This window comes from Rhineura floridana, chromosome 1 (genome assembly GCF_030035675.1).
Source record: "Rhineura floridana isolate rRhiFlo1 chromosome 1, rRhiFlo1.hap2, whole genome shotgun sequence".
Lineage (NCBI taxonomy): Eukaryota > Metazoa > Chordata > Lepidosauria > Squamata > Rhineuridae > Rhineura > Rhineura floridana.
Genome location: NC_084480.1, coordinates 258,717,860 through 258,742,952, shown reverse-complemented (window position 1 = coordinate 258,742,952; position 25,093 = coordinate 258,717,860). Strand labels below are relative to the sequence as shown.

Below are 25,093 nucleotides of genomic sequence, written 5' to 3'. Positions count from 1 at the left end.
AGAGCCTATGTACATAGAACTTGAACATGCAGCGTATTTGTGCATAACTTCAGTTTATTGTGGGGGGGTCAGAGACAGGACCCCTAATTACCTCCTTCATGCATTGATTATCCACAGATTAGTCATTTGCACAGGGCTGATTGTAAGTATGCATTCAGTGGGGCATATGTGTTGTATTTATTGTGCAAAATTTGATAAATTATACCAGTATGAGATTAGAGTGGATGCCACAAAGGAACTTGGCTTGAATTGTACAATTCTTACAAAGACTACGTAGATGTCTACTGCTCTGCTGGGCTTGTTTTGTTTTGCTCCTCATTCTGCAGAGCCGTTTTCCTACCTACCTACAACTATTTGTGTTGCTATCATTATAGAACTGATTTGAAGAGTAACACTAGTTTTAGTTGTTTCAGAAAAGAATCCATTAACCCACCCAATATAAAATGTGAACTTGATTTTTTTAAAACACCACGCAGATAAACTGGGGCTTTGTTGTCCCATAAATAATTGTGTTAAACCTCATTAGCATGGGAGATTGCTGTCACCTACATTCAAAGAACTGGTAATAACAGGGCACTGTCTTATTTCTTTCAATAATGATGAAGTGGCTCATTCATCATCACATTTGCTTTATTTTAAGAAGGTACGTTCATTTGTTGAAAGCATTGCTGAATTCTAAAATGATGTTTCTCTGAAACTCTGGCTGCATTAGATTAGATAATGAAATGCTAAGGCATGCCTATGTGACTTTTGAAGATATGTGTGTGTCACAGGCTATATATTGAAACCAAAATGCATACAAAGGGACTGTAGAGCACTGGCAGATTCAAACAATCATAGAATCATAGAATCATAGAGTTGGAAGGGGCCTTGTAGGCCATCGAGTCCAACCCCCTGCTCACAGCAGGAAATCCACAGCTAGAGCATCTCCCGCAGATAGCTGTCCAGCCTCTGCTTGAAGACATCCAGCGAAGGGGATGCCACCACCTTCCTAGGCAGTTGGTTCCATTGCCGAACTGCCCTTACTGTCAAGAAGTTCCTTCTAATGTCCAATCTGAATCTACACTCCTGCAACTTAAAACCATTACACCTAGTCCTACCCTCTGGGGCAGCAGTGAACAAATCTGTACCCTCCCCTATGTGACAGCCCTTCAGGTACTTAAAGAGTGTAATCATGTCACCCCTCAGCCTTCTCTTCACCAAACTGAACATGCCAAGTTCCTTCAACCTTTCCTCATAAGACTTGTTCTCCATACCAGCTATCATCCTCGTCGCCCTCTTCTGAACCCGCTCTAACTTGTCTATATCTTTCTTAAAATGAGGCGCCCAGAACTCAACGCAGTATTCCAGATGAGGCCTGACTAATGCAGAATATAGTGGGACTATTACTTCCCTCGACCTGGAAACTATAGCTCTGTTTATGCAGCCCAAAACCGCGTTTGCCTTTTTTGCCACAGCATCACACTGCTGGGTCATGTTCAACTTGCGATCCACTACAATTCCAAGGTCCTTCTCACACGCACTACTGCTAAGCCGGGTATTTCCCATCCTGTACCCGTGCATTTTGTTTTTGTGGCCTAAATGCAGAATCCTGCATTTGTCTTTATTGAATGTCATTTTATTAATTTCAGCCCAATTTTCTAGTCTATCCAGGTCCCTTTGGATTTTTTTTCCTGTCTTCCATTGTGTTAGCTATCCCTCCCAGTTTCGTATCATCCGCAAACTTCATAAGGCTTCCCTCCACTCCATCATCTAAGTCATTGATAAAAATGTTGAAGAGTATCGGCCCCAGGACAGAACCCTGTGGCACTCCACTCGAGACCTCCTTCCAGTCCGAAGCAGAGCCACCGATGACCACTCTTTGAGTATGGTTTTCCAACCAGTTGTGAATCCACCTGACAGTATTTCCATGTAGTCCGCATTTGACTAGTTTCCTAATCAAAAGGTCGTGGGGGACTTTGTCAAACGCTTTGCTGAAATCTGGATAGATGACATCTACAGCATTTCCACCATCTACTAAGCTAGTGACCCGATCAAAAAAAGAGATGAGATTAGTTTGACAGGATTTTTTCTTGACAAACCCATGCTGGCTCCTTCTAATCACAGCATTGTCATCTAGATAGTTGCCAATGGACTCTTTTATTATCCGTTCTAATATCTTTCCCGGTATTGAAGTCAGACTGACCGGCCTGTAATTCCCCGGATCTTCTTTTTTACCCTTTTTAAAGAGCGGGACAACGTTTGCCCGTCTCCAATCCTCCGGCACCTCTCCTGTTCTCCAGGATTTCTCAAAGATGATGGCAAGAGGTTCTGAGAGAACATCCGCAAGTTCCTTCAATACTCTGGGATGCAGTTCATCAGGCCCTGGAGATCTGAACTCATTTAGGTTAACTAGGTATTTCCTGACTATCTCCTTATCAATCTCGAACTGCAGTCCCGACCCCTTACTGAGATTGCTACCGATGCAAGGTTGCACACTGTTCCCGTTTTGGGAGAAAACGGAGGCAAAATAGGTGTTGAGCAGTTCTGCCTTTTCCTCGTTATCTGTCAACATTTTGCCATCCTCATTGAGCAGCAGTCCCACCGTTTGCTTGGTCTTTCTCTTGCTTCGAACATATCTGAAAAACCCCTTTTTGTTGTTCTTTGCTTCCCTCGCCAGCCTCAGCTCATTATGGGTTTTAGCTTTCCTTACGCTATTCCTGCAAGCCCGAGCCGCTCGTCGGTACTCTTCCTTGGTGATGCGTCCTTCCTTCCATTCTTTATACATGCTCGTTTTTACTTTTACCTCCTCCACCAGTCTTCCGTGTAGCCACATTGGCTTTTTCCGATGTCTTCCATTTTTCTTCCTCTTTGGAATTGTTTGTGATTGTGCTTTTTGTAATACATTCTTCATGAACTCCCACGCGTCTTGGGCTCCTTTTTTCTTTAGTCTATCTAGCCACGGGATCCTACCCATCATTTCCCTGAGCTTGCTAAAATCGACTTTCCTGAAATCCAAGGTCCATGTTTGACTATATTCTTCTTTGGCTTTCCCCAGAATCACGAATTCCAGCATTACGTGGTCACTTTCCCCCAAGGTACCGACCGCTTTAATTCCCGTGACCAATTCGTCCGTGTTAGTTAAGATCAGGTCCAGGATTGCCGATCCCCTTGTTCCTTCTTCTACTTTTTGAAAGAGGAAATTATCAGCAAGGCCCATCAGGAATTTGTTGGAGGCTTTGTGCTTCGCAGAGTTTGTCTCCCAGCAGATATCCGGGTAGTTGAAGTCCCCCATCACTACTACTTCTGCATTTCTTTTGTTCATCAGGGCAGCAAGCTAATGGACTCTGGCTGCAAGCTAGCAAGCATTTTCCCTATTGAAAGCATGGGAAGGCCTGATAAATAAGTGCTGAAGTATTTTCTTTTGATAGCATTTGAGCTAGACTTTCAGAAAATATAAATATAGGTACCTAGATAATGGATAAAAGCAATATATCTATAGACAATGAGTTATTCTGATGATAATGGAATATGTCTGATGAGGAAAAATGGAAGTTTTCATGTCTTATTTATTGTAAGGGAGTGAAACATTGGGATTGCAGCCATGCCCAGCTAGTATTTTTGCTTCCTGCTTTTGAAACAGTACTACGGGTAGAGCCATGCTGGCCAGTGTTTGCTGGCTTAGAGAGTGACTGCTGGATTTGCTAATTTGTTTTTTATGATATTGGGTTTAGTTTAAAATGTGATTTGTTTTTAGAATTATTCAGATATATTTAATCTGTTAGGTGCCTTCAGTTTCCTTAGGAAATAAGGTATGGTAGGTTTTAAAAAAGAAGATAATGACCACAAAAGAGAACCTGATGTACATGTGGGTCGCTGGATATGAAAACTGGTAATGCTAAGCATCTTCTAGTAGATGATTTCTTTGCCTAGGCAATTTCTAGAAATCATGTCAGCATATTTGGAGACAGTTTGTCTCATTGCTTAGGAAAACTGCACATTGGGAGATGTGTAAAGAATACTGTGATGAATGATGTTATTACCAAAAGCAGTGCTGAGAAGGTTTATGAAGCAGTAGTTGAAATCCCTTGTGTGGCAAGACATTATGGTTCATATTTGCTGCTTCTGGGGCTGGCTAGATCACTATTTTTTCCCTTGAATTTGGGAAACAGATAAAACAAATTCCTTTTAGTTGGACACTTCTTTGTATATGCCATGTAAACTAGCCGGCAGTTCACTTTTTAATAGTCCCAAGTTTCCAACTTCTTCTTTCACTTTGGTTTTCAACAAGAAGTGTAAATGATTTCCTCCTTTACTTGGGAGCAAATCAAATGAAACTAGTGATGATGGTGCTGGTGCTGGCGGCATCTGTGATAGGGTGTATGTTTTTTGGGTTTTTTTGCTAATTATTAGCTGAGGCAGAGCACAGGAGGCTGCAGATGAAGGATGTCCTTTCCTGGGAGAGGGTGTTTAAGTCTTCCTTCCATGACTTTTCTCCAATGTAAATCACCCCCACAAAACTATTGGCTCTGTGAACAGTAGGGCAGGAGGATTATCTGTGTCTCCCCCTCTACCTACAACGGAATTAACTGTAGCTTGGGAGGGGAATTGCTTTGGAGAAAGGACATGGAAGGAAAGAGTTAAAAATTCTTGTCCAAAGCACCACTTTCTGGTCCTCAAAGCAGCTTATTGGCTCTACTGATTAGCAAAATAAAAACAGTTAGTGAGCCCCAATGTCTAACTAGAGGAGAGGATGGAGATCCATGATTAGATATCCTCTTGGTCGTATTCAACCAACTCTTTCCATCAGCTCAAGGATTTTCACTTTCACAATGTACCTTCCTCCCTTGCTGCCCCCATGCACCCTTTAAATCTGTTCCCCAACACTCCAGAAAAGATTTGGGGAGTGAGTAGGGGGCACATGGGGAGAGGAGGTGGGGGAGGTTATGCTGTGCAAGTGGAAATGAACACACTAGTCACCAGATCAAAGCATTTCCATTAGCCACATCCAGAGAGGGAATAGGTTGATCTGCCAATCAGCTGCAAAATCTCTTAGAAGCTAATTTTAAAAAACCTGCTCTCAAGCGGCTCCCACCAGGTTTAACAGGAAAAGGGGGTGGGATTTGAGTAGTGTCATGTGCCCCAGTTTTCAGAAGAGAACGGTAGAGAAGAACTGGAACCAGCTGAACAGTGAGTGTGTTTTTTTTCTACCTTTAAGCTATGAATACACTAGTTGCCACAGGGGGAACGGATTGATCCGCTGATCAATTGCAAAGCAATTGAAGCTCAGTTAAAAAAAAAAAGACTCAAGCTGCTCCCACTAGGTTTTACAGTAAAAAGGGCCAGGGTTGGACTAGCATCATGTGCCTGTTTTCAGAAGAGAGAGGTGGAACCAGCAGAGCAGTGAGTGTGTTTCTACCTTTAATCATTTCCCCTGTGCCATACCCCCCATGCAAGCCTCTTTGTAGCTCCTGTAGTCTGCCAGGGAAGCTTAATATGTACAGTGGGGCAAACAGCACCTTCAGTGGGAGAATTTTCATTGGGAACATGGCACTGAGGGAAAGAGTTACTTCCCTGCTTCTCCAGGGCTGGGCTCCTGCTTTGATTCACTTGCCTTCCATATTTTTTTTGCTAAACTTTAAAGAAACAGAAGATCCAGTCACAGGTTTCTGTCATCTTTTCTAGTCTGGCGTTTTAGGTGCTGTCTGTTTCAATGGGCTTTCTTGATCTTGTGCTGTAACAGGCATAGAATTGTGGTTTTGAAGAAGTTAAAATGTCAATGGGCTGTTTTGTCATCAGAAAGTTCTGTTTCCAAAAGTTGACATAGTTTCTGTTCTTGAAGGGCACTTCTCCTCAGCCTGAAGCTATATTTAAGAGCACCCTGGTTTTTCCTCTTCCCCTCCCCTCTGCAGAATGCTTCATATTAATCTAATTTTATTCAAGCATGCCAATAAACCTGAAGGAATGCTCTCCTGAAATTTTCAGAGAACTGCAAATAGCTTTAAGCTAATTTAGTGTCCTTGCTTGGTGCTTCATTTGTAGTTTGTTTAAATGGATAGCTTATAGTTTGAGGCTCTTAGTTGCTATTTGTTGATTGCACAGCATCATGTCATTTCCTGATGTCTATCATGCTCTGAGATTTCAGTAGGATTGGACTGTGTATTTCAGCATATTCAGTTTGAATATATACATATACAAATATTAGCACTGTATTTAAAGAAAGAAAGAAAGAAAGTTGAACACCTAAAACCAAGTAAAAAAACAAGCACAACTACTAATCAACAGTCCATTGCACAACCATATTAAGACAGAGTATTAGGATTTGGCTTCATTGACTCCAGTAAGTCCCAAAAGGAGTCTGTTCCAACTGGCTGAGCTTAACAGGGTTGCAGATTGATATCAGAAATAGCTTAATAGAAAGTAAGCATATGTCTAATTAATTTAAAGTAAAGCAATATGCAAGCTAATTGAAAATGTGGTGAAATGGCAGATTATTTTGGCCCAAGACTCTCAAATTAGCTAACATTGTAAAGCGAATAATCTACAAGATGCCAACAACAGAGTCAAAACTTTACAAGGTAAAGCAGAGGCATGGAAGAACAGAAGGGGAATTGCTAACTGGATGACCAACAGAACAAAAAGGACTTACAAGCCCATAAAAATGCCCAGAACTAGCTCTACCTTTAGGTAAATGAGATAGCTGCTTCTGGTAGCAGATGCTGAAGAGCGGTCAGTGCCAGTGAGATGATGAACAGAACTGTGTCTGTCCTGTACCCTCATCCCTGCATCCCCAAGCTAGCTTAAAACTGTGGTAGAAGATGCTGTTTGTTGCCGGTGTCAAAGTAAGTGTCAACCGCCAGGCCAGCTGGTTTCTGTATGCGGATTTGGGGGGCACCTTGTCCTTCACCAGAGGCAGCAACATTTATTGGGGTGATCTTATAAACACATGAAAAAGGAGGTCACAAGCTGGAAACTACTACAGAGAAGGCCCTATCCCACCTCCCAGCAAATTCAACCTCTGATGGCAAAGCCTCTGATGAAGAACCCAGTGAGCAGACTGATTCATGTGGAAGAAAGTAGGAATCTGTTGTTTAGGAATAACTGTGCATAAGTTAATAAAAATTACATGCTATGTGTGATTTTCCAAAGTGGAACAACAGTCTTTAAAAGCAACAGTACCTGAATCTCCTGAGAGTTTCTTATGACTGAGAAGAACTTCCATTAAAAGTCTCAAAACACAGAAGAGGTTTTGTCCTTCTACTCCTGCAACTCTGGTAAAGCATGAAGCAAAATGGCAAGTCTTGAGGTGTATATACACTTCAAAAACCAGGAAAGGCATGGCATGGAGTGATCCAATAATACCAGACTGTAGCAGGCAGAGATTTGTAGTTTTAGATTATGCTTTTTCTTGGTGAGAATATATTAAAATGAGAAATGTATAGGCAAACATGAAAGACACTCTTCTGAAGTCAGGTAAGACAGATTTATTACGTCAAGCCATAAATGATTACACTACACCAGCACTTCATATAAGTACCCATTTTTCAGTGTGAATGGAGAGAGTTCTGAGAATTGCAGAGGTCTAAGATAACACTTGAAAGAAACAATGAGCTACCATGAAGCAGTTATAATGTTACATTTTAGGATGAGGAAAATCTTGTTCTCAAGAGGAAGTACTCTGAGGCGGGAAACATTACAGTTTTGTTGCTGAAATTTCTGACAGCAAGGTTGCACAGCCACATGAAAATTAAACAATAATGTTATTTATTGTTACTGTTTATAAGAAATTTTAACTAACACACTTAATATTCTTGTATTCATAATTTTCTTAATACCCTGCATTTGAAGAACAATTGCTGTTGTATCCCATAAATCAGTTGCAAATGGTGTAGTTCAGACTGCATGGTTTGGTTAAAGTGACCCATTGATTTGCACTGATTTGCCTTAGAGCTGGTTCCCATAATTCAGCGGCTGTTGTGAGGGTGATAGAAACTGATTCTGCCTAGTGGCTGCTGCACTTGGCAAGCCATTGCTATGTCCGTCATCCAGATCATATCCCACTGTGTTATTTACAGTACCACAAGTTTGCCATGATTTGGTTTTGTGCAGATCAACTGAACACTTCTAGTGGTGGTGATGATGTGTAGGGATTATGATGGTGTGTAGAGAGAAGCCATATGGTGAGCTTATATACAAATGACTTATTACATGGTGATGACAGTTTCAAAGAACGTCGTATGAGAAGAAACCTTAACCTTTGCACTTAGAAGAGTTCATTGGCATCTGAAAAAACTTATTGTGAAATAGGAAGATCTGCTCTAGATAGATAATAAGAACACTGAAGTTCATGGAACATAAATGAGCATGTAGCGCTCTCTAAAGATCACTGAGAGGACCAAAGTAGGGCAAAGAATGAGTACAAGGCACTGTCTTAATTAAAAACAGTTTCAGACAAAGCAATCCAATGAGGTCAGGGGAGGGAGAAACTGGTGGTGGTGGAACTGCCAAATGCCCCAGGTGGAAAGTGGAAGGGTGTCTGGAGGGAAAAGAAATATCCAATACCAGGGCTGGTGTATTTTCCCTTATCTGGGGTCATCTCCCCCTCTATCTCTCGCTCTCATGCACATGCCACCAGAATGCCCCCTTTTTTCTCTCTCTGCTATTGAACTACCAGCTATAGAGGAGCAACAACAGCTGTCCTTTCTGCCACAGTTGGAAGGGGTCTTCCAAAGGTGGACAACTCTCTCCAAGGATGGAACACTCACCATCCACAGGCAGAGAGATCCACAAAAACCCTATGGACCCTTCCAGTCACAGAATAGCACTGTAGCAGCAGTGTCACAATCCATTTTTTGCAACTCCTGGCTAAAGAAGCTACAAAGGATGAGCAGTTAAAGAAAATATAGACTACATGAAAGTAGTTGACTTCTGTTGTACTCATCAGAAAAAATATTATTGCATCAGACAACAGTAGACAGAATTTCTGACAGAACAAAACAGATTTTGGCTTGAAGTTTTTGGACATGTGAACTTTTAGCTTTGTAATTTAATGGGCTTTCAAGCCATGTTTTGACCTGTTCCTTTGCCGTATGCAATAATCTTATATTTATGTCATTTCTATGACTGGCTCACTCCCCTATCAAAAGCTTAGAAACCCCACCTGTGCACATAAGGATGCACAGGAACAAGAGCCAATGTGCTGTACAGAAGAAATGTAATTGCAGTATATTGGCAATGAAGCTTTGGGATAGTCATCTGGAGTAAGGGTTTGAGGTAGTAGGGTTGAGTATGTGTATGCTGCACAGATTCTGCCTTGAAAATACTAAATTATTAATTAATCCTTTGTCACAGCTGATACAGGTCTTAATTAATTAACAGTACTTATGATCTGCCCATCACCTGAGGGTCCCAGGGCAGAAATATGCACAGTTTAAACTAAAATTAAACAGTAAGATTAAAACAGAGTAAATCAAAATACAGGGTTGTAGTCAACCAACTCCTACCCAGAGTAGATCCACTGAAACCAATACACACAACTAACTTGAAGTGACTAGTTTTAAGTGACTCTATTCTGAACAGGAATTAGTTAGGTACAACCCACAGGTTTTAATTACAAATAAAACCAGCAGGAACATAACATAAATTAGTTAAGTCTAGTATTTGAGCAGGTTATTGTTTCCTTTGTATAGACTGTACATAAAGGGATTTTCATTAAAATATTATTAGACCCTAGTGGTCTCCACTATGAAAGAAAGTTACTTTTGCTCTGCAGAGCACCACCGTCAACAGCATTAATTGTTGCAGTTTTGCACACAACGAATATCTCTGTCCCTAATTTTAGCAAGGCCACACCATAAGAGAGTTGGAAGAAAGCAAACCTTCATAAATGGAAATTAGCAGTTTAAACTAACCATTGTCATGTCACCTGCTGAGCTAATGAAGATAGCTCAGTGACGCCCAAAGAAACTTTTTTTCTTTGCAGCAAAAGTATAAGATCCATATCTCTTACAGAACCAGAATGAGTAGAATTTGCTTAGTCCCTGGATATATTTCCTTTTCTTTTAAATTTTAATACAGTTCCACAAGTTTTGTTTGCAAAATTTACACAATATTTGTATACATAATATAATGCTATAATAAAAGAAAATAATTTGTATGGATATATATTTTTCTGAAATTTGTTATTCAAAACATGTATAATGCCCACTGTTCCAAAATTTTGTTTAACCATTATTTCCTTTTCTATAATATATTAATTTTATCATTATTGTGATATCCCAGATTCTTTTGAGCCATTCTGAAATAATTTTGCTACGCTTTTGCAATGCTTGTTTTTGCAGCAAATATTACTTCCAGATCCTGCTCTCATACCATACCTCTTAAATAATTTAAGTAATAATATTTTAGGACTATTTAGTAATTGGTACCAAATCATTCCTGCACTAAAATTGCAGATTGCAATCCAGTGTACAACATGTATAGTTGGGCAACTCCAAAATATATGAATGAAATTGGTTGGAGACCTGTTACATCTCCAACAGTTCCTGTCTCTTCAGTGGCTGTATTTTCTTTGGTAGCAAATAACTGTATATACAGCTCAGATGTGATTTTTAATTATTTGATGATATTTTAAGAGATTTGCATCCTGCCTTTTGGCTTTAAAAAGCTCTCAAGGCTGCTTACAAACAAATCTATGTAAGATGCAATATAAGTTTTCTTACTCCTGGTCCCCCAACTCAGAAAATGGGAGGAAAATGTACGCACAAACAAAAAAATCTCCATGAGCTGTTCTTAAAGCACCTTGAACAGTTCATTGAAAGTTTGGACTAAAACCCAGAGCAGATTCTACTGCCCCACAGACATGGAGCCACCAGCTGCCACTGATCAATGTATATCCATCACGTGCTAAGGGCAAACTACTCAAAACTGTCCCTCCATTTTTTGCAGGAACTACCCTGAGAAGACTTTCATACCCTTTCCAAAAGGATATGAAAAATTGCCAAAAAGGACAGGAGTAGAGAAGAAAATGTTGACAAAATACATGTCCATGTCTTGTCTCAGTGCTCCCTTGTGGAGGACAACTCCCTTTGACTGTTTCCCTGAAATACTTCCTTCCGCAGTTTGGCTATATAAAGTAGTCAGGAAAGCCCCTTTGGAACCATTTTTGGGTGTATGCATTTGATTTCCTGGCTCCTTTCCTCCAGATCAAATTGGTCAAGAATGGAGAGGATGGTGATAGAACAGAGAAGCACACAGTCTTTCCCCATTAGCTTTGTTAAATTGTGTCAAGTTCCTGTACCAAATCATCTCTACTGAAATTCTTTCTTGAAGATGCACCTGTGAGACTCATAGTTCTAAGCATGGTTGCCAAGTCAAGCAGAAAAAAGATTAATCCTGTCCAATTTAGTAGTGTAAGCTTGATCCCTAGGCAACAGGCAGCAAGATTTATCTCTTGGATACTAGTGTTTCTAAATCAATAACTGTATGGAAAGAAGGGCCTGGCACTTTTGAAGCCCTGATTAAATTATAGTAGAAGAGTAGCAACGATAGCTGAACAAATGAGCTTTTAATCAGGAAACCATTACCCATTCTGTGTAAGAAGTTCCTAACAAGCAGCAGCGGGATGGAGGTCACAGTCTCTTTGTGGTAGGCATATATAATCACATTTCCTTCTTCGTACCCATTCGCCTACCTCCATTCTTTCCCTACTAGTAATTTAATATTGCCACACTGGTTATCAATAATTTCACAACTAACACTTTCCCTTCAGGGACTTATCTCTGGAAGCTCATGTGCAGCATTTCATTTGAGTTGGGGCATCTCTGAAACATAATAAAGTAATATCAAAAAAGACAGTAAAAATAATATGAGTCTGGAGACACTTTCAACTGAAAGTGATTTACAGGCTTAGCACTAACACCCCACATGGTAGAACCAAGAGGGCTGGCCCAAGACATTTTGCTGCTTGAGGCTAAGGACCAAGATATCTCCCACACACATGCCCACATATAGATGTTGTCTGGACTGGCAGCTGAATCTTAATTCAATACTAGATAGTGTAGGACAAGGCATGCGGTACACACAACTCTGTCCTCTGACAGAAGGGTACAGCTAGGAGCCTCAGGAAGACCAGCTGGGAGGGGTACCTGCGTTTTTCACCTGAGGTGACTAATTATCTTTGCTTCATGGTAGAGCCAATCCTGCCCCTGAAGGGACAAACACCACAGGGTACCTGTCCAAATACCACAGCTAAATGGCTCAGCTAGGTGGTAGTCATACTGAGTAGTGCTCTCGACCTCCATGGCACACTTGTAGAGTATCACTGTCATGTTAATGATGTTGGCCCCACTCCAATATTCATACCTTGTTGGCCAGTACATGGGGGCAGACTGGCGGCTCTTGCTGCTGGGCAGCACTAGTCCTTGGCATTTAGGGAGACTTGTTCTGTGGCAAACTCCATTTAGAGTGACAAAAGTCCAGGTTTTGTGAAACCCAAGTCTTCTCCAATGATATTAGTGGTGGATGAGCCTCCTGTTGTCTGGGTCACATACATTGCAGATCCCTGTTGTGGCTTTCAGTAACATATACTGGCAAGGCCATGCCTGATTCTTAAAGCTATAGATCACTGTGAATTATATAAAAGCTTCTCTCTTGGGTGATTGTCATGGAAGACACTGATGAAAAATCTGGCATTTCTGCTATTGCTAACAGCAGTTTCTTTCACATTTTCCATGGAAGCAGATGTGCCAGTGAAAAGTTCTAAGTGACGGGCATTTTAAAACCTTGTCCTTTGTCATTTCAGTGGAAAGGGCAGTGTGATAACTGGCATGTTCAGAAGAGTTGCCTTTCTTTTGCTTTCAGTGATCAGTTTTGATAGCACAGCTCTGTACTGCAAGCTGCATTATTATAAACACTGATTTGGCAGCATCAGGCCTGACAAGTACGTAGTGTGTTCTCAGTGTACAAATAAATCAACCACAGAGAAAAAAAAATATCATTGTATATTTTCTCTTTACTCTACTTTTTCTTTAGAGGGCAAATATAAGGAATGATAATGTTCAAGTCATTGGGCACTTAGTTATGTTCAAGATGGTGGATGCAATTCAACTTGAAAGTTCTCCTGTTCTCAAATTTTCTTGTGTAGGTCCTGTGGCTTGAACACCATGGTGGATTTTGCATAATTTGTGTTACTGGCTGCTTAGTCAAACCACTGTAGATGGTGTTGCCATGATTTCCAGAAAGTAGAGGTACTTCTTTTTGGAGACATTGCTATTGTAGAAATCACAGTGGTGGCCACCTGTGCAACTATACTGTGCATGCCGAGAGCATCACTGGGTCCCAAAACAATTGTGTGATGTAGGTCACCATGATGTTGAGCTGACCCATAGTCTTCCGTCAGATTCATGAAGCTACATGGGGATAGATATTATATTAAAACAAAATACTGTAATGTACTATTTAAGTCTATGATGTAGATATACCCTCGATCAATCAGCTTAAATTAGTGACCCTAACTTCCAAGAACATCTGTTCATTACCATGCCATTTTAAAGCAACCAGAACACATGTGAAATATGTGTACCTTGGGCAGACTTCCCTTCCCAAATGATTTATAGTCCAAGTTCTTCATCATCTGCCTTGGATCTCAATGAAATCCCTCTGGCTTGGCTCCTGTATGGGAAAATATCTCGCAAGACATCTCGATGTAATGCGGAGGTATAGGATGACATACTCAATTCCCCTGTCCCATGCTCCTATCTCACACCCCTGCAAGCCAGCCAGGTGGGCCTATTTGCATGCTTTCTCACCCTGCCTATGTAGAATAAGCTTTATTTATGTAACACAGATGAAGTAAGGAGAGGCCCTTAATTGGCCAAAATAGACAGTAGATGCCAACAGCTCATTAGGGAAGATGTTTTCACTCATTGCTAAGGCCTAGGAACTTGCCCTTCAAGGCAGGTACAATGAATCATGCTGTACAAAGCCCAAGGACACTGACCAACAGGATTTATAAACAAAGACAGAAGAGTGAGACCCAAGTTAAAGAAACATCCCCATAGGTATAGCTAGTTGAAGTCACAGGTACAAACCTGCACCAGGCCCAGGGGCTTTTTTGTGTATAAATAAGGCTCCCTAACTCCTGTTCAGAAAGCTTCAACACAGACCCAGGCTGGTGGGGTGCTGTGTACATATTGGCCACAGTGAAACATCCACTGCTCTCAATTAAAGCATTGTAAATTTTTTCCACTGGTCTGATCATTGCCTTTGAAATCCCCCTCCCCTGAAACTCTTGCCTCTTGGCAAAACAGCTCCATCTGCATTTCAGCCCTGGGACAGTGTGCTGTAGTGGTAGGGTATAAAATAGGGGCGAATCTCCATATGATGTTGGATTATAGCTCCTAGCATCCCTGACAATCAGCCATGATGGGTCAGGCTGATGGGACTTGGAGTCCAACAGCATCTGGAGTGGGTGGGTATGTATAGAGAGTATACATGTTGGGATTCTCATCTGCTACCCTCGCACCCAGAAATCAAAAGCTCACCATATTCTCAATTAAGCATTTCCCCCATAAATATTTGCATTGATCAGTCTGCCTGGTTTCAGATGCCATAATATGTTGGTCTGTGAGTGTGTTATGAAGTGTTGGTAAAAAAAAGGTTAAAAAGGTGTCAAAGGAGGGTTGAAAATATAGAGCCGAGAATCCAGCCCTTTTGTTAACACCTTGTCCTGTCCCTGGGAGTTTAAAGTAATTTTCTATATGAGCAACTAGCATATTGCATTTTGATGACAAATTAGAGCTGTTCAACTGTGTTTCATTGCATGCAAAAGCTGATTGAGTCTTTAGGCTATTTTTTGTGCAGGTGGAGTTTTGGGTTACACAGCTAAAGTTTTTATTAAATTCAGCTTCACTTGGAACTTTCTGAAGTGGGAATTGCTTTAATGATCACAGTATGAATAACAGTACTCAGCCATTTTCATCCCCAAATACCCACATTAGTGGGGAGGATTACCTATCAGATGGAATTTTCTGTATATTTTTGAAAATTACTTTGGTGGAATATAATAGGGAAACATTTTCTACTGCAGAAAGTGCACATTACAGAGTTTGAATGAAGCCATCAGTGGTCAGAAAAATCAAAGACATTAATCAATATTAGTTATTTAGGATTCCAGGTGTGAAATAGATGGAGAGACTGAAGGAAGAACGGATTTTATCAGAACCAGGGGTCACGCTCCCTTTTTCTATCTAGCAGATTCACATGGTTTGAAAGAATGCCATGTGCTTCCATATTTAGGGGGAATATTCTGTCTTAAGCTTGGATATACTTTAAAAAACATTTAAGTATTATATTAATCATACCCCACTCTCTTGTGGGTCTTCCAGTGGGTCATTTGTCCAAATTTGACATTGTATTACAATCAAGCAGTATATAAATCTTGTCAAAAAGAAGTACATAAAATTACTAATCAGGGTTATAACCCACTTGGCTTCAGCAACAGCTGGTGCTACAGGACCATTCACTGGGTCAACTTTCTAAGTAATTAGGCTTTCTTCCTCAACTGCTGATGCCTGCATTGTGCATGGGGACTAGTGTTTGTATTTAGAGCTCTGATATTTGCATTGTTACTTCCATGGTGTTGTCAATGCTTCTCCTTTGTGGATGCTGTGGGTTGGTCTACATAGCTAAATGGGCCTTTCAAAAATTTTATGTTTGGATATGAATCCTATGTCAGGAAGAGCCAATTTGTGGTCCCTGGATAGCTTCAGGCATACAAAAAGTTTCCTCTTTTATTGTTGGGACTGGGCCCATGGCTTCCATTTGGCCTGTACTATCCCAGCACTCTGCCACCACAACAGCATCATAACTCACTTTTCAGATAAGGAAGGAGATAAGTAAACTCTTACAGGTAGTACTATGCTTAATGATAGGCTGGTTACTTCACTGTGCTCTCCTTCTCTCTCTCTCTCTCTCTCTCTCTCTCTCCAGTACTTGGTTTTCCCTGTTCCCTGGTGAGTTATTCTTAACCCCACTAGATCTAGCAATTACATGATAGCTGGGAACAGTGCAACTCTGAAGACAGTTTGTCCAGAGAAATTAGCTACCATTGCCCTGAATAAATGGACAGCTTGGAGGCTGCAGCTGATGTCAAAGACTACTGCACCTCCTAAATGAATAGAGCACCAGGCTTAGGCAGTCTACCAGAAAACTGAATTGCTTTTCTCCAGAACTCTGCTGCTGCTAAAAGTAGAATTGAAAATGATTCCTGGCATATCAGACCTGTACAAAGGATAACACTTGGTCCAAAACTAAGCTCCATAATCAGGACAACTTATCGCAAGAATTTGGGGGATTAACATGAAGGAGATAGAAGATCATATGCAGACAACAGATGAAACTTGCTCAAAGTTGCATGACAATAAGTGATCATCCTCATCTCAAGTTCAGTTCTGTTTACATAAATCTAATGTTCCGTTGCTCCTCTAAGATGCACACCTTAATGTGGTCATGGCATTTGAGAGTGCTGAAGAAACTGATAGCAATGCCGTCATGAATCTAGATCAAGAGGCTAGACTCTTAGCAGGGTCACCCAAGGTGGAATGGTCAAAGCTGAGACACCAGACTAAGATGCATCCAGACTCAGAGGAAGGCAATGGTAAACCACCTCTGAATACCTCTTACCATGAAAACCCTATGAATAGAGTATCCAAAATACAACATGAGATAGTGCTGGAAGATGAGACCCCCACATCAGATGGCACTCAGTGAGCTACTGGGGAAGAACAAAGGACAAGTATAAGTAGCGCTGTGACTTATGACACAACTGGGTCAAAGCCGAAAGGAAAGCCCGGAAGCTGATGTGCACAGATATGAAAGGAAAGTCCGGAGTTGTACAATGTACACAATAGGAACATGGAATGTGAGCAGCATGAACCAGGGAAAGTTAGAAATTGTCAAACAAGAAATGGAACATATCAACATTACAATACTTGGCATGAGTCAATTAAAATGGAAAGGAATGGGCTATTTTCAGTCGGGCAATTGCAAAATATTTTATGCAGGAAATGATAAATTAAGAAGGAACAGGGTTGCTCTAACAGTGAGAAGTGATGTAGCAAAAGCAATTAAGAGCTATAATGCAAGGTCTGAGAGAGTGATTTCAATGAGATTTAATGGGAAACCTATCAACATAACCATCATCCAAGTCTACAGTCCAATGGCAAACACAGAAGAAGAGGAAATTAAGAAATTGTACACAGAAGTATAGGAAGAAAATAATCACACACCAAAACAGGATGTTCTGATAATCATGGGGGACTCGGTTAGAACCCTAAATGCAATAATACAGCAACAAGTACATAGGGAAAAAGAGAACTACTACAATAATTATTGCATAGAAACAGATGATAATAAAAAGGTAGGACAAAAGCCCTATTCCCAAAGTTTAGAGTAATTAAAGGGAAATTTAAACCAAGAGTAGGGATGTTGAGCAATCAACAGGGGAACACACTGACTGACTGAGATAAAATAAAAGGAAGATGGAAGCAATACACTGAAGAACTCTATGAAAGAGATGCAAGGATGACAGATTCATTCATGGAGGAACTGTATGATGAAGAACCAGAAATTTTAGAATGTGAGGTGGAAGCTGCTCTTAAAATACTTGGAAGAAACAAATCACCAGGAATAGATGGCATACCAATAGAGTTGCTACAAGTTACTGAGACTGAATCTATCCAAATATAGAAAAGAAAAGAATTCCAGAGAAAGAGGATCCCAGGGAATGCAGTAATTATCGAACCATTGTGTTAAATCCCATGCAAGTAAAGTAATGCTCAAGATTCTACAACAAAGGCTCTTAACATATATGGAGCGAGAAATGCCAGATGTCCAAGCTGGATTTAGAAAGGGAAGAGGTACCAGAGATCATATTGCAAACATACATTGGATAATGGAACAGACCAAGGAATTTTAGAAGAAAATCACCCTGTGTTTTATAGATTACAGGAAAGCCTTTGATTGTGTAGATCATGAAAAACTATGGAATACTTTAAAAGAAATGGGGGTACCACAGCATCTGATTGTTCTGATGCGCAACCTATACTCTGGACAAGAGGGTACTGTAAGGACAGAATATGGACAAATCTGGTTCCCCATTGGAAAGGGTGTGAGACAAGGGTGTATTTCATTGCCCTATTGTTTAATCTATATGCAGAACATATCATGTGGAAAGTGGGTTTAGACCAAGATGAAGGAGGTGTGAAAACTGGAGAGAGAAATAGCAATAATTTAGGATATGCAGACAATACCATACCACTAGCAGAAACGAGTAATGACATGAAATGAATGCTGATGAAAGTTAAAGAGGAAAGCACAAAACAGGACTACAGGTGAACATCAAGAAGACTAAAGTAATGACAACAGAAGACTTATGTAACTTCAAAGTTGACATTGAGGACATTGAACTTCTCAATTATTATATATACCTTGGCACAATCATTAACCAAAATGGAGACAACAGTCAAGAAATCAGAAGAAGATTAGGACTGGGGAGGGTAGCTATGAGAGAACTAGAAAAGGTCCTCAAATGCAAAGATGTATCACCAAACACTAAAGTCAGGATCATTCAGACCATGGTATTCGTGATCTCTATGTATGGGTGCAAAAGCTGGACAGTGAAAAAAGCGGATAAGAGAAAAATCAACTCATTTGAAATGTGATGTTGGAGTAGCGCTTTGCAGATACCATGGACTGCAAAAAAGACAAGTAATTGGGGTTAGAACAAATTAAACCAGAACTATTACTGGAAGCTAAAATGATAAAACTGAGGTTATCCTACTTTGGACACATAATGAGAAGAGAAGACATGATTCACTAGAAAAGACCATAATGCTGGGGAAAACTGAAGGGAGTAGGAAAAGAGGAAGACCAAACAAGAGATGGATTGACTCCATAAAGCAAACTGCAGACTTAATCTTACAAGATCTAAACACAGTGGTTTACAACAGATTCATAGGATCACCATAAGTCGTAATCGACTCGAAGGGACATAACACACACACACAATGTTCTATTGAATAAATATTTTGCCTGCATTTTAAAACTTCTTACCTAGAATTCCTGATAGAAATGCCTCATTTCAGTGCCACCATTACCTTTTAGCAACTGTTGTTTTGTTCCTATCACTGCCACTGGGACATATATATTCCAGTGGAAGAGCTATAAAATTACCTGGCCGTGTGTGTACAAAGCCCCAAGAATACCAATAAGGGTATATGTAGCAAGAGATTTTTTAGTTTTAAAGAATGCCTCAGGCCAAACCCACTGCAAAGCTCTTTCATCCAGTATTTCTAGGGAGAAGCTTACATGATCATGTGCAAAATCGTATTCCTTCAAGGCATATTCTTCAATATTCTTCTGATTTTACATTGTAGTCAAGTAATGGCAAGGAACAAACATCTGGTCCCTCCATTCCTGTTTTAGTTGAACAGCAGAAGGAAGATTACAGGATGAATAAAGTCACTGTTAGGTGAGTAAGATGTATTCACAAATGGCCAGAGCTTGGAAAAGTAACTTTTTAAAACTACAACTCCCATCAGCCCCAGCCAGCATGGCCACTGGATTGGGCTGATGGGAGCTGTAGTTCAAAAAAGTAACTTTTCCAAGCTCTGCAAATGGCAAGGTACAAAGACATTTTCAAGCTGTTTCTTCTGTCAATGCTGATAATTCTGTGGATCTGTTCTAAGTGGTTTCCATATAACAACGTGAAATTGACATTTAATTTACATGCCTATATATCAACAGATTAAAACAAATATACACAATAAAATTAGTGAAATATAAAATAGGTGGTAATTTTTACTTAAAGTATTTTACTCACAGATGGGGAGCGGGAAGGGAGGCAGAGCAATTTCCCTTCCTTCACAATCCTCTATTATTCTTACAAGATGGTCATCTACCATTAGCAGGCCTATGGGAAGGTTTCCAGGAGAGAGAAATACAGATGAAGACCCCCTCAGTGCCTGCTCCAGCTGTTTGTCTTGTGTTGGTGAATGATTGGTAGGGCATAAGTTGTAAAGCTATGTGAAAAAGCTGAAGATGTTGTGTTAGACGTGTGCTAAGGAGGAGGAAATGGTGAACATCATACTAGAAAGATAGCTAGCTTAAAAGCATCTGCAAAGACCAGTAGTGGTAAAGGAGTTTGCAAAAGGATCTACATAGCTATACATGATATTTCAAGAAACGGGCAGAACTCATTACACGTTAATGATGTAGTATATGCTCAGTCCTTACATATTTACTTAGGACCACATCCGAAAGTGCCCAGCATCCACCAGTGGAGTGGGCTTCTGTTTGTACACTGGAAATTCCCCTTTCTCTCCTCCCCCTGTTGTTCCTTGCTTGGCTCCCAAATTTTCTCTGAAGAGTTAAGAGATCCAGGTGTGGTATGGGGAAGCAGAGGAAGGAGAAGTCCCATTGTACTAGTAGAAATCTGCTTGAGCAATGTTGGATGTTGCTCTTAGACTGGTCCCATTGACTCCACTGGGCCTTCTGAATCTAAAGTATGTAGAACTACAGAATTATTAGGATAGTTTCTCACTCGTTTAGCTTTGTTAAAACACCTTATGCAAGTACTATAATATACAGAAAGGAAAGCTGAGTGAAAGATTCTGCTCCCAATTTTTGTCTTAAAAATATTTGTAGTCCTCTCTCAGTGAATTTGGAAGCCAGATCGCCCACATAAATACAGAAATGTTAAGGATAAACAACATTAGCAACATGAAGGACAAAAGATTCACCAGCGATGCATGCCAAATATATTAATGGATATAAATTTGAGGATTTGAAGAGTCTAGAGATTAAGCTTTGGAAAAATCCCTTGTTCACTTGCCGTGTTGGTTTCAAAACACAATTTTTCTTTTAAAAAAGTACAAAGCTATTGGAAAGCACACACCATTTATTACTGTTTGATTTGTTTCATGGGATTCATATTGTAGATTCAGCTGTAATGAACAAATAAAAACTGCAGTGTTGTGTTTTAGCTAGCTGTGAAAATTTCAGGTTTCCTTTTATTTGTGCACTTTAATCTTAGAAATGCAATAATAATTCCAAACAGCAATGTTTCATGACTACCTTATTGCCTTTTAGAAATACTCTGGTGTATTCATTTAGTCTGAGTAAGACAATAGGCTTCCTGGGATGTCTTTTGTGTTGCTTTCTCTCTCTCTCTCTCTCTCTCTCTCTCTAGCTCCCGTGTAATTGTGAGGTTTATTTCTCACTATATCTTACCAGTTATAACTATATGCTTTCACAAGGTAGATGGTGAATCTCCTTGAATGCTGCAAATGTTTAAAACCATCCTGAATTGTGATTCCTGTCAATGTGGCATGCTACAAACAGCAGAGAAAAATAACAGTATTGTTTAATTGCAGAGGACTGAAAGAACATCTGTCTGTGGATATTGTGCCAATGTCTCAAACGTTTGCTCTTAGCCTCTTGCCGAGCTTTTAAATTTCATCAAGAAATTAATATAAATGAAACACAGTGTTACACAAGAAGCTGAACATTTAAATGTATAGAAACAAGCTAATAATAATAAAGAGAGAGATTGTTTGGTTTCTTCCCTCGGAAAGGAAGTTCAAGAATTGCAGCATCACTACAGAAATTAGTTTGCCTCCTAATTCAGTAGATCTCTTTTGCCACAGAATTGGGACCCAGGAATTTTTGAAACTATTTTTCCTGTAATTAGGAAGTGAAGAATAGTTTACCAACCCCAGGGATTCCAAGTAATATTAGATGGATTAAGAAAAAAAATATCCTTTTCCTCATCTTTCAGACATAAATTCTAGATACCATCACAAATCTGTGTTTAATTTATTTTATCAGAAGCTTGAGTCTCATGGGAACTCACTGTAGTTATAGGGGATTTCTTTCTAAGTATCTGTTGGTATTCAGACAACTGTTGTCTGATTCACAACTATTGGGATACAGTCGGGTGTTTTTAAGGATTGCTATCAGTTGTTTTGAGAGCCAGTGTGGTGTAGTGGTTAAGGTGTTGGACTATGCCCTGGGAGACCAGGGTTCAAATCCCCACACAGCCATGAAGCTCACTGGATGACCTTGGGCCTGTCACTGCCTCTCAGCCTCAGAGGAAGGCAATGGTCAACCACCTCTGAATACTGCTTACCATGAAAACCCTGTTCATAGGGTCACCATAAGTCGGGATCGACTTGAAGGCAGTCCATTTCCATTTTCCATCAGTTGTTTAAGGTATTTTGTACTATAAAACTGAAGGATACTTAGGACCCAGTCCACCTGGTAGTTATGCTGGGCTGAGAGGCTTCAAGATGTGGCATAGCTGTGGTGGTGGAGGAAGGGTGGTAGTGCTGCCAGGCTCTGCTGGCAGAAGTCCCCCCCACCCGAGTGCAGTTGTGGTGCAGCTGGGGAAGTCTGCCACCACCTGGGTGCAGCCATCGCCCAGCTGGCTCAGCTGAGACCAGCGCAAGTGGAGCCTGCGGAAGATCTCAAAAAGGGGCATTCCAGGCTTGTGTGTTGGGGACAGAACTGGGGGGGGGAATTACACTGCATCCTGAGCCCATTTGGCTTGGTCTTCTGGTCCTCCATCCCAGCAGCCTATAAGCCAGGAAAGGGATTGTGGAACAAAACATGCATTTCATCTCCTTCCCCCGTGCCTTGCCTGCACAGCCCGCATCTTCCCGTCCCAGCAGTTCCTGAACAGAAGTTGAAAGGCTTCTGCTGGCTCAGTTTCTGCCAGCCTTCAACAAGTTGGATTGCATCCTTACACTCTATGGTGACCCAGGATTTCCACAACCCTCTTCATATATATAGTGCAGCACCATGACCATGCTCAATCTGCTGTGCACATGCACACGTGCAATATCACGTGCCTCTACATTTGAAAGTGATTGCCATGTATTAGTCCACAATTGGTGTACATTTAGTGCTTTTCTGAAAAATGTACGATTGTTGTAAAAACTGATCTACTACCACACTAACAGAATCTGTTTCTATTGATGGAAAACAGACTGCACATAGTTTTGGCATTTTATCTTGTGATAAATCTGAAATCTGATGCCTGTAGATCCAAATTTAAAGATCTCTGCAGTATACCAAACATCAGTTTTAAATAGCTATATTTATACCTACCAAAACAAACGGTTTTTGCTTACTTCATACGTTTCTTATCTATTTATTTATTTATTATTTGATTTATACCCTGCCCTTCCTCCCAGCAGGAGCCCAGGGCAGCAAACAGGGGCGCTAAGAACACATCAAAAAATCGTAAAAACAGATCTTAAAATACACCAAAACAAAATAACTTTAAAAGCATTTTTAAAAAGCTTTAAAAATATCTTTTAAAAAGGGTTAAAAAAACATTTTTATTTATTTAAAAAAATATTAAAAAGCAATTCCGACACAGACACAGACTGGGATAGGTCTTGTTGAAAGAGAAAAGTCTTCAAAAGGCACCGAAAAGATAGCAGAGATGGCGCCTGCCTAATATTTAAGGGTAGGGAGTTCCACAGGGTAGGTGCCGCCACAGTAAAGGTCCATTTCCTATGTTGTGCAGAACGGACCTCCTGATAAGATGGTATCTGCAGGAGACCCTCACCTGCAGAGTGCAGTGATGGACTGGGTGTATAAGGGATAAGATGGTTTTTCAGGTATCCTGGTCCCAAGCTGTATAGGGCTTTGTACACCAAAACTAGAACCTTGAACTTGGCCCGGTAGCTGCTTCCGTAATGAAGTAGCTGCTTCCCTAATTGCCATCCTATTCTTAGTGGCCAGATTCTATCAACCTAGATAGCTGCACTGATTTCAAATGAGCTGTTTTTATTTGCATTTTAAAATAGATGAGCATATACTGCACAATCCTACGTATGTCTACTCTGAAGTAAGCCCCACTGAGCTCAACAGGACTTATTTCAGGTAAGTGTGTATAGGATTGCAGCCATAAAATGACTACTTGTGTGTGTGTGTAACATATGAATTTGGCCTGAAAGGGAACAAATCATGTTACCTTATCAGATCCCTCTTCCCTGCTAGGACTGGCAGGAAAGCAGCTAGATGGAATTATAGATTTTTGGCCAGCCTGAGTTATTGCATTATGTAAATGTACTGCTTATTACTAAAGAAAGAACCAACTGGCAGACATGCCATCCATGTTCAAGGAGGATGGGGAAAAGATTAAGGGACAGGAAAAGATTTTGCCACCTTTCAGACTGCAGTATTATAGCTAGATTCTGACCTAATACAGGGATACAGCCTTGAAAATAACTGGTTCCAGGGTTAACTTCAGGCAGCTATGCCTGCTATCCTAACCACACTCGCTAAGCTCCAAAGAACACCATGGATCTTATTTCCAAGTAAGGATGAGGGAATAATTTGATTTTGTTTACATTTTAAAGAGAAACTACCTAATTTGTGCTTCTTGAACCAATGCAAGTACTAAAATACAGCCATGTCCAAACTTTGTGATGCAGTTCTTCAGCTAATCAATGTGTACAAAATTGCATATATTGGGGAAAACATGTATACAAGTGGATATATTAGTGAAAATAACATACAGGACTACATTATATTAGGGGAAATTGATTGACAACATGTGTATAAGTCAACACTGCATACAAAAATGCCCTTCTTGTGAGAAATTTGCACTAAAATGCTGACATTTTCATGAGGTTTTTTATTTTAATGCAACTTGCTACAGATATATGGAAAACTGAATTTAAGACTGGAATAATGAGAAATTGACAGATTCGTCCAACCCTGCTTCTCAGCAAACATGCACAAGTTTACGCTGATGGTTAAACACCACAAGTCCATTGCATGAAGTAGCAGAAGAAAGAAGATTTTTTTAAAAAGATAAAACAGGTGAGTTGAATAGGTGTTCTTTGCCAAGCACTGATCTCCTTGCAGGCAAGTCAGACCTGCCTTGCTGAATAGGACAAGAGAAAAAAGCTCTGATGTTTCTTCAGCAGCAATCAACTTTAGACTGAACTCTATAAAGGAGTGGCCAGTTTGCCCCAACTGCAAATTCTGCCTTCATTGAAAGGTGCCTCTTAAGTTAAAGGGGCAAAGCCCACTCCAG

The 25,093-nt window shown here is 40.3% G+C and overlaps 1 protein-coding gene across 1 annotated transcript in view; it reads left to right on the top strand.

Annotated features, from left to right (window-relative positions):
* Positions 1 to 5,099: 5,099 nt before the first annotated feature.
* OPRK1 (opioid receptor kappa 1) overlaps positions 5,100 to 25,093 on the top strand; it is a 122,943-nt gene continuing 102,949 nt past the window's right edge. The window contains exon 1 of the mRNA XM_061598754.1: positions 5,100 to 5,169. The gene's annotated coding sequence lies outside the window, so the exon portion shown is untranslated. The remainder of the gene's footprint in view (positions 5,170 to 25,093) is intronic.